We start from the raw sequence: 11,494 nt of genomic DNA on the forward strand, positions 1-11,494 counted from the left end.
GCAACAGAAACTGCCTTGAGGGTGACTAGATATTTCAACTTAACAGACAAAACCTTCGAAGTAGCCACTATAAGTATGTTCAAAGAACTTAGTTCAAAGAACTAAGAAACCATAATTGAAGAAGTGAAGGTGGGCATGAGGCATCCAGCTTCCCTCTCCGGAAGGGGATATTGACTCCCTCTAATTAACATGCAGGTCCTTGATCTGGTCCCCAGGCTGCCCCCAGCGACCCCTCTCCAGCCTCACCCTGCCCCACGCGGACCCCGCGTCACACTAGTGGGCACAGTGGGCTGGCCAGGCCTCAGGATGCAGCAAGGTCCTCCACTCTCCCCAACCACACCCGCTCCATGCCATACTCTGTATCTCACGCGGTATCTTGTCGCATCAAATTACTTCTCCATTCATTCAACACACAAGCATCACATGCGGACTGTGTGCCAGGCACTGTTCAGGCCACTGAGCGTATAGTGGAAAACTGAACAGTCTGTGTTCCCACGGAGTTTATATTGTAGCAGGAGGACAAAGGTGTTAAAGATGTTAAATAACACACGTATTTCAAGTGCTACCTTACAGTAAGAAAACTGTAAGAAAGCCGAAGCAGAGGTGGGAGAAATATTTGAATTAAATGCTACACTGTATCTTAACTCATCAACATTCAAAGCCTTACATATGGCTACTCCTCAAAGATACTCAAGCAATTGCATTAACTTTACGTTAAATGTTAAATTATTTTTTTGTCCAATGAGTCCACATTCTTCAAGACTTTCAAATTAACTATCTATTCTTAGTTAAATTTAGTAACTATATTTCTTTTTACATTTTATAGATTTTTCATATACCAATAAATGTCTTGGGCTTCCCTGGTGGCGCAGTGGTTGAGAGTCTGCCTGCCAATGCAGGGGACACGGGTTCGAGCCCTGGTCTGGGAAGATCCCACATGCTGCGTAGCAACTGGGTCCGTGAGCCACAATTACTGAACCTGCGCGTCTGGAGCCTGTGCTCCGCAGCAAGAGAGGCCGCGACAGTGAGAGGCCCGCGCACCGCGATGAAGAGTGGCCCCCCCTTACCACAACTAGAGAAAGCCCGCGCACAGAAACGAAGACCCAACACAGCCATAAATAAATAAATAAATAAATAAAATTTTAAACTGCATTCTTAAAAAAAATAAAATAAAATAAATGTCTACTTTATCGAGGTTCAATCTCATTTTTACCATCAAGGAATATGCATGAACTAATACATAACTTTATTTTGTAAACTTTCTCAAAATAATTTTAATCTCAATATATTTTACAGAGTAGATATTATTGAATCATTTCATCAAAATATGTGATGTCATAAATAATTGTCAGCGTCTCTGATTGACCATTTTAAACACTTTATAACCATATAATTTACTATCTAAATAAGGACATTTTTAAGCGAGAAAGAAGGTGCCATGTGACTTACACGGGCGCATGGGTTTTATGAGTCACCTTGACTAGTCTTATTTCTAAGTGGTTCTCTCCCAAATTTCAGCTTCTACCAAAACCCTCTAGCCTAAGCTCTAGGATTACATTTCTAAGCGGCCACTTATATCTCACTTGAACGTCTGGTAGGATCTCAAACATAGCATTTCAAACTCCTGAGACGGCACCCAAACCTGCTTCCACGGCAAGCTTTCCCATTTCAGTAAACAGCAACCCCAGCCCTTCCAGCTTCTCAGGATCAAGGCCTTGGTGTCAGGTTGAGTCTCAGGCCTGCGATCCCCGGGGAGGTGGGAATGAGTCTTCGGCTCCTGTGTGTGCATCTTCCGAGGCTTCTAAGTGATGACTGAGAAGCTTCCACAGGGGCGCGGGCGGCAGGAGGAGCTCCACAGACCCACTCCCTAGTAATAAAGCATAACTGGTAAAAACTGCCCAACACAGAAAGCATTTAAAACCTCTGGAAATTGTCCTCAGGGCCTGTGGCTAAGGGGGAAATTATTTATTCAAGAAAAATCTACTACAACTTGGTTAACAGAGTGAGAGTCTGTGGCACATGAGCCACAAACTGCTGTCTCCCTGCACAGCTCGACAGGAGCTCATTCACAGGAGTGTGGCAAGGAAGGCAGGGACCCCTCTGTCCTCAGCTCCCAGACAAGGACACCGTCTCTCCGCAGGAGGGACAGCCTGCCAATGTTTCTCATCCCACCAGCCGGAGATGTAGGGGGTAAATTCCAGGTGAGTGCGGCCAAGAAGCTAAAATTTATACTCTAAAACCCGTAAAACATTGTTAAAAGAAACTGTTTATAGAATGTCTGAATAAATGGAAAATAATGCCATGCTAATGGAGAAGACTTAGCATTGTTGAGATGGCAACTACTCCCCAAATTGATCTACAGATGCAACCCAATCTCTGCCCAGATCCCCAGTGACTTCTCTGTAGAAATTAACAAGCTGGTGTCACAATTCATGTGGAACTTCAAGGGACCCAGAATAGTCAAAACAGTCTTGAAAATGAAGAACAAAATAAAGATTCACAATTTCAAAACTTACAACAGAGCAACAGTAATCAAGACAGTGTCATTCTGGTACAATAGACACCGTAGATCAATGGAGCAGAATTAAGAGTATAGAAATAAACTACATCTATGGCCAGCTGATTTTTGACCAGGGTGCCAAGACCCATCAATTGGGAAAGAATAGTCTTTTCAACAAATGATGCTGGGTCAACTGGACAGCCACAGGCAAAAAAAATGAACTTGGAAATTTACTTCACACCATATACAAAAATTAATTAAAAATAGATCAAAGACCCAAGTGTAAGAGTTAAATCTATAAAGCTCTTAGAAGAAAACATAGGGGGAAAGCCTCATGACATTAGATATGGGAATGATTTCTTGAATATGACACCAAAAACATAGGCAAGGAAAGAAAAGACAGATAAACGGGACTTCCTCATAATTTAAAACTTTTTCCTTCAAAGGACACCACCAAGAAAGTAAAAACACAATCCATGAAAAGGAAGAAAATATTTACAAATCATGTATCTGACAAGGGACTTGTATCTGAGTTATACATGAACACTTATACCTCAACAATAAAAGCATTTGTTGAACTTGTTGACAAAATTCAACATCCCTTCATGATAAAGTCTTAGAAAACTACCAATAGAAGGGAGCGGCCTCAATCTGATAAAAAGTAACTTCAAAAAACCTACAACTAACATCAAAGTTATTGCTAATAAAATAATGCTTTCTTCTAAGATTGGGAACAATGTAAGTATGTTTGCCTTCACACTTTTATTAATCATTGTTTTAGAAATCCTAACTAGTGTGATAAGACAGAGAGAGAGGGAAAGAGAAAAGGGAGGAAGGAAGGAAGGGAGGAAGGAAGGAAGGAAGGAAGGAAGGAAGGAGGGAAGGAAGGAAGGAGGGAGGGAGGGAGGGAGGGAGAAAGAAGGCACACAGATTGGAAAGGAAAAGTAAAACTCTTTATTTGCAGATGGCATAATTGTTTTTGTAAAACAGTCCAAAGAATCTGCAAAAAAGCTACCAGATCTAATAAGTCAGTTTAAGAAGACCATAGAATACAAAAAAAAACAATTATTTTCTATGTATGTACTAACAATAAACAGCTGGAAATTGAAACTTAAAAGACAATAAAATATACAATAACAAAAAATATGAAATAGGAATAAGTTTAACAAAATATGTGTAAGGCATTTACACTGAAAAACACAAAACATGGATGAAAAGAAATTAAAGAAGATGTAAATCAATGGAGAGAGATGCTGTGTTCATGGTCCAGGAGGCTCAAAATTGTCAGGATGTCGGTTTTCCCCAGATTGATATATAACTTTAACATAATTCCAATCTATCCCAACAAGCTAGTACACAAAAATGGACAAACTGCTTATAAAATGCTTGCTGAAATACAAAAAAATTAGGATGTCCAACGCAATTTTGAAAAAGAAAAATAAATGTAAGATGTCTGATGTTGAAAAGTCAATATATCATACCCTGCAGAAGCAAAACTTCAATAGGATCTAACAATACATGTACTTAGGTACATACATACGTGCATACATACATACATGGCATACCTGCATGCTTACACACACACCTTACATGCATGTGTACACACACATGTGCACACTTATACACATGTCACATTCACCTTTATTACATTACATGCACGCACACACCCATTACATGTATATGTACATCACATACATGAATACACATACACATTCCATTACATGCATATGCACATAATGCACACATGTACACACACATGCATACATGCACACGTGCACACATATGCATGCATACACACATACACTCAGAAGCCTGAACCTATTCCCATTCCACAATGTCCCCCTCTCAGCTACCAACAACTCCCTTAAAGGCAGTGGCTCATGTGCTATGTTAAATGACATTCTCCAGCATATTTAATTTTAACTCAAAGACTAAAAGGTAAATTAAAAATCCAAACCAATAAATATGTAATGGTGAAATGACAAGTAAATGCTCTTGTTTTATGTTAGAACATCATGTCCTTCCATTTTCATCCTCAATTTAAACCCCATCTGCTCCTAAGTCTGGCCAAATTGTATGACAAGTCACGAAATACAGTAAGTATGTTGGAACCTAAAAAGCCTCCAGCCATTTCTGTGGACAAACTGCCAGCTTTTTTTTTTTTTTTTTTTTTAATGCATAGATCTTTTTTTTTTTTTTTTTTTTTGGCTGTGTTGGATCTTTGTTGCTGTGCATGGGCTTTTCTCTAGTTGCGGCGAGCCGGGGCTACTCTTTGTTGCCGTGCATGGGCTTCTCATTGCCGCAGCTTCTCCTGTGGCAGAGCACAGGCTCTAGGAGCGCGGGCTTCAGTATGGGTGGCACATGGGTTTCAGTAGTTGTGGCATGTGGGTTTCAGTAGTTGTGGCACATGGGCTCAGTAGTTGTGGCTCACGGGCTCTAGAGCACAGGCTTGGTAGTAGTGGCGCATGGGCTTAGCTGCTCCACCGCATGTGGGATCTTCCCAGACCAGGGCTCAAACCCGTGTCCACTGCATTGGCAGGCAGATTCTTAACCACTGCACCACCAGGGAAGTCCCAAACTGCCAGCTTATTAACTAAGCTCTCATTTTATTTCTTGAAGTTTAATTTACTAGACTTAAAAACCTTTAGTTACCGAAAAGAGGAAACTTCAGAGGTCCTTGCAGCTTTAAGGCATGCATGTGATGTTTTTAAGAGGTATCTTTGAAGAGAAAATTGGATTGTAAAATAGAAGCATGCAACCCCATACACTGACTATTCTCTCCCCCCAGCTCAAAGCTCGGCTTAACACAACACAGCAGGAGAGTGACGGATCTGGAAAACCCACTTCACAAAAAGATAAATCATTCTTCTCCTGAGATAGATATATTAACGGTTTTGCTTTTAGCAAGGGTGGGAAGCAGTGGGCAGGAAATTTTGGAATAAGCATGTTTATGGCAATTACTACAGAAATCTGATCGCTTACCATCAGGAGCTTTGTTTTCTAAAAGATTCTGTTTTATGGCCATACCTTGTGTCAGGCTCTGTGACTGCATAAGATCTCTCCTTATTTCAAGGCGTTAACAAATGCAATCACAGTTATTTCAATAGATCATTTGCTTCCCAAATTTTACATAAGAGTGTTACTGTCCTGGAAAGATGCTTTGGCCAAGGTCACAATCATGCCTCTTTTTTAAGAGCCAGGAATTTATACTGAGACAGGCTGGGGCCCGGGACCTGGGACCCTTTGCTGCAGTGCTTGTACCTGGACAAACAGATACAAAGAAACTATAAAGAACTAAAAATAACTGTGTGCATGTGCAGTTGGGGCAAATTATGAACAAGATACAAAAAGAGAAAATCCAACTGCCACTTCTGAGGAGCCAGGAACAAAAGCAGGGTCCTGCGCATGCCCCCTGCACACAGCTCCACCAAGGGGGTGGGTAGAATACCCAAGCCCCCCCTCCGGCCCAACCCCTGGACCCACCCCACCCTCTCCCAATTTTAGGGACCAGCTTGCCCCTCCGGGGAGCGAGCAAGGCCACCTGTTACTTGTTTTCGCCCCCTCCTGCTGTGGCACGAGTCCCAGTAAAGCCTTGCCTGAATTCCTCACCTGCCCTCTTATCGATTTCTATTGATTCTAAAGAATCCAAGAACCCAGGTCAGTAACAATACTTGTCACCAAACGCTAAGAATAACTTTCTCCTCGAGCAGAGATAAAATTGCTACAATTGGGGGCTTCACTGGTGGCTCAGTGGTTAAGAATCCACCTGCCAATGCAGGGGACACGGGTTCGAGCCCTTGTCCGGGAAGAAACCACATGCTGCGGAGCAACTAAGCCCGTGCACCACAACTACCGAGCCTGTGCTCTACAGCCCGCGAGCCACAACTACCGAAGCCCGTGTGCCTAGAGCCCGTGCTCCTCAACAAGAGAAGCCACCGCAATAAGAAGCCCGCACGCCACAACAAAGAGAAGCCCCCGCTCGCCACAACTAGAGAAAGCCCGCATGCAGCAATGAAGACCCAACGCAGCCAAAAATAAATAAATAAATAAATTTTAAAGAAAAAAATTGCTACAATTGAGTCCTTACTTTTAAAAGTCACTTCTACCGCTTTGTAGGCTAACTGGTACAGTGCCTTGTCACCATGAAACATTCAGTAAATGCTTATCTGTGATGATCGTTGCAGAAATCATTAGGATGTTCACAAGCACTTGCTTCTTTCTTTTGGACATATGGTAGGATTGCACCTCTGGCCCCCTTGAACCAGCAGTTGCCTCACTTATTTTGGTCAAAATGTGAACAGGACTTAACACTTGTTACTTTCGGAAGGAAGCAAGGACCAGTATTCTCTTTCCTTCTACCTTGGTGTCCAGGAGCTGCTTCTCCAAACCTGGGACCCAGAGTGTGGATAGTAATATGCAGAGGAGAGTCCAATGAGGGAAGGAGGCACTGCAAATGGGAAACAGAACTTTGTGGGTATAAACTATGTTAACTAGGCAGCAGTAGGGAAGCGATGGGGTTAAACCAAAGTGTGCTCTGTTTTACAGAAACTAACCATTAAGCTGCAGAAAGTTCCAAACGCCAGATGTTCTCAAAAGGTTACAGGGCATTGCTGTCAACAAGAAACCACAGTGTGAACAAACAACCGAGCTCCTGCGAACTTGCGGTTTTGGGCAACCAAACTTGCGGGCTTTGGGAGTAGCCTTTGCCTCATTATAATGATCATGGCGGCCCTTTCCTGAATATGCATGACCCCCAGATACAAAAGCAAGACCCATCTACATGCTGCCCACAAGAGACTCAGTTCAGATCTAAAGACACACACAGACTGAAAATGAGAGCATGGAAAAAGTCATTCCTTGCAAATGGAAACATAAAGAAAACTGGAGTAGCAATATTCTTATCAGACAAAATAGACTTTAAAACAGGCTCTAATAAGAGATAAAAGAGGACATTACATGAAGACAAAGGGATCCATCCAAAAAGAAGATATAACAACTGTAAATATATATGTACCCATACATATTTCCAAAAGGAGAAATTGACAGTAACTGTCCCCCCAGGGGTCTCTAGGGCCCTGTGACCTACCTCCAAGCGGGGTCCCTGACCTCCTTTCCTCCCCACACAAGCTCACAGGAATGCGCCCACCCCTGGGCCCTGGCTCTCTTCCTTCGGCCTGGCATTCTCTCCCCCCCCCCCCCCCCCCCCGGAAACCTCTATGGCTCACTCCTTCCCTGAGGCGATGAGCCCCAGAACAACCTCACTGCTTCATAAATGGTAGGAATGATCCAGACTATCAGGGGGTAGAAGAAGAAATCAGACCTGCAAATAATATTTTTAAATAGTATCCAGCCACAGCAGAGAAGGGCTCACACCAGAAGCAATGTTGATTGAATTACTGATTATGGTAATGAATTTTAATTAAAATAACTTCACAAGATGGAAAAGTGGCTTTAAAAGATTCCTGCGTATTCACCACAGACTGAATATAATCCCAATAATGCGAGTCAAGCGAACCTCCTACTAGGCCATCAGCCGCGGTACAAGATAGAAGCGATGACAATATTAGACCAGAAAGGAAGTGGGACGAACCCTCAGGAAGGAGCAGGGTGACACTCCCCTGTTGGTGGCAAACCACATCCTGTGACACGACACCTGATCCAATGGTATTATGACCCCACTGTCACTAGAAAGACATTCAAAACTTCTGTTTCACCTTCAGTTCATCAACTAGCACATGTATATAATTTATAGATAAATAAATCGGCATATATTGTGGGGTGCACAGGCCCAAAAGTTTAGAGATCACCATTACAGGGCGATGCATATTCAATATATATTCAACTTTTGGGAATATGAACCCTTTGCAGGATCTGAGGAAAGCTGTAGGCATTCGCCCTAGAAAACTGCATATATTATATGCTGTGTGTACACATACACACAGCATATATTATATACCTGTATATAACATATATTGTGTGTACATATATACAGCATATATTACATATCCATATATAACATGTATTACATGTGTATACAGATATACAGCATATATCATATATGCATATATAATATATATTATGTGTGTACATATATATACAGCATATATTATATACCCATATATAACATGTATTATATGTGTACACACAGATATGCAGCATATATTATACCCATATATGTGTACATATATATACAACATATATTACATACCTATATATAACATGCTATACACAGATATACAGCATATATTATATACCCATATATAATATATGTGTATGTACATATATATACAGCATATATTATATATCCATATATAACATGTATTATATGTGTATACAGATATACAGCATACATTATATATCCATATATAACACATGTGTGTGTGTACACACGGATGAACCATGCCAACAGTCACAGGTCTGGCCGACTCCACGAGGCCTGTCCACATACCCTTTAAGGGTCCGCATGCTCCAAGATAAGAATCCTAGATCCTGATTAAAATGTTGGCTTGTCTTCATCTTAGGCTGAAATATAGTGAGTTCTCTATGCTTATTGTACTGAGCTGAGCAGAAGCAGAGACAATACAAAGCCCATGTCCACAGGCAGGAAGCAAGACGCCAAAGGAAAGGCCTAGGGGGCTGCCCGTACCCTGACCGGGCAGCGGGGGCAGCGGGAGCTCAGCGCCCAGCGCAGGTCCACACGTCCAGCCGCCAGGAAGAGGCTCCGGTCATCCTGGCCAAACCCAGTGTGTGCATCTGGCTGGATTAGTGTGGTCAAGAAAACTGGGACAAAAGACCTTAAATTAAGCTACTGAAGGTCATCTGGAAAAACAGCACTCACACACCATCTAAATCCAAGCGATTAAAATAAAATCCTACTACGATACAGCACAGTTTCTGTCGCCAAATCTTGGCTCCCTGCCCAGCGATGCCAAATAGAAATGCGGAGACAGAGTTTGGAGGAAATAGAAAGAGTAGCTTTACTCCTTTTGCAGAGCAAGAGGGGACACAGTTCCCTAGCTAGCTGGCGCCTCAAGAACTGCCTCCCCCTCCCCGGGGAACAGGGAAAGGTTACATAGCCCGGGGCCAGGGCTCAGGGCTCGTGGTCTGGACTAGGTGATAAGGCTCAGAGTAATTAAGGTGTTGCATTTCTTTTCTTCTGCAAATTCATGGCCAAAGCTGGTGTCAGGCAGCTCAGCAACCGGGTCTGGTGTCCCTGAAGTTATGGGCCGTGCCCTTCTTTCGGAAATGACGAGTGCTACAAGGGAGCGTCGGGGGAGAAGAATGCCAGGAGCAAAGGGTAATTCACACGGAGTCAGAGCCATCAGCTTGGTGAAGGACACGTCTAGCTACACGTGTTTGCTAGTAGTAACAGCTAAAGAATAACCAAGATGGCTTAACTCTTTCAGGCCTGTTTCTGCTGTTTCCCAGCCTGTTCACTGTTTCCTTATTTTCCTTGTTTACGAGAATAGTCTCATTTCTCTTTTTGCTACAACGTTTCAAAGCCTCCCTCTGAACAAAGCAGAATATTTTTCAAATCGTAAGCCTAAGCCACACCCTCACTCCGCCCTCCCCCAGGGCTCCCCTCACCAGCCACCAGCCCCACCCAGCTAGCCCCTGCCCCGGCCTCCCGCTTCTCAAACCCCCTCCCCACCTACCTCTCCCTCCAAGTAATATAAAGTATTGGCACGGTTGTAATACTCAGCTTTTCCCCCGCAGACACGCTGGATGCCTTTCCATTCAGTCAAACCTTCTTTTATAATTTTCCGTTTAAATTCCAGTTTGTTCATCCAGCCAGGATCGTCATGGCATCTGATAGTGTATTCTTTTGTTTTTCTGTTTGTTGTTATTGTCAATGAAATGTTTCCATTACATATTCAGAATCATTATTTCAGTAGACAGACGCACACTTGATTTTTACCTGGTTTTGTTCTCTGTGCAGCCATTGTTCTGAACGCTTGCCTCAGTTTTCCAGGTGATTCTAATGAGTCTCTTTTCACAAAGTTTTCAGAGACAGAAAGCTGTTTATGCGGGAAGAGCGGGGTTAACTGTGTAGAAAGAGCCAGAAGCAGGTGTGTCCTCCGGCCCACCCCGCCTGGCCTCAGCCAGCCCCCAGTCCCTCCAGATTGACCTTCTCTGTTGAACACATTCTGAGTCTTTTCCTGCCAATCAGGACCTGGTGCCACCACGCCACTGGTCCTTCTCACTTAGAAGGTGACCTCTGGCCAGCCTCAGAGCTACCCTGGAATCGATTTCAGTTTCCCCTGCTTTGAAGGGCTGCGGTTCGTTCCTTACGCAGCCGAGCAAGGCCTCCGCTGGCCGGTGTTTGGATGCAGCACAAAGTGGACGACGAGAGGTGATGGTCAGTCTTAGTCCTGGACCTTAAGAAAGCGCCATGGGGGAGACAGCCCCTCTTCTCTCTGGACTGTCATGTTTGAATGTGACCCCTGTAACTGAGGCTGCTGCCTTGGGGCAGGAAAGCAGGATGCCTGAGCTAAAGCGCCAGGGGGTAGAGGGCAGAGCCTCCCGGAAGTCCCGGGAGGGGGGGCGGGAGGCCGAAGAACCGCGCCCCCTTTTCTGTGTGGGAGGGGACAGAGCATCCTCTAGTTTCAGCAGCTGCAGCTACGTCTTGACACAAAGCATCCTTGCCAATCCCCGGAGGATGATAAATCAGGGCTATCACAGGAAATTTCATTCAGCAAATTATTTTTTGTCATTAACTAGGTGCCAGGTGTTCTGACTACCCCTTTATCTAGATTGGCAAGTCCACCAAGGCCAAAAGCCATAGGGGAAAAGCTTGGTAAATGTAACCACATCCTTTTAAAATGCCTTCAAGTCCAAAAAAAAAGAGAGAGAAAATCAGAACCTACTAAAAGTCAAGTGAAAAAAACATGATAGGATATCACCCTGAGTAGATAAACAAATGAATAATTGACTTTAAATTAGTCTTCTTAGATCAAAAGTAATTTCAACTCCACAATTTAAAATGTGTGAACT

At 43.3% G+C, this 11,494-nt stretch overlaps 1 long non-coding RNA gene across 1 annotated transcript in view; it reads right to left on the minus strand.

Annotated features, from left to right (window-relative positions):
* Window positions 1-11,494, minus strand: part of LOC132376647 (uncharacterized) — a 56,778-nt gene that overhangs the window by 42,715 nt on the left and 2,569 nt on the right. The window lies entirely within an intron of this gene.

This window comes from Balaenoptera ricei, chromosome 13 (assembly GCF_028023285.1).
Source record: "Balaenoptera ricei isolate mBalRic1 chromosome 13, mBalRic1.hap2, whole genome shotgun sequence".
Taxonomy (NCBI): Eukaryota; Metazoa; Chordata; class Mammalia; order Artiodactyla; family Balaenopteridae; genus Balaenoptera; species Balaenoptera ricei.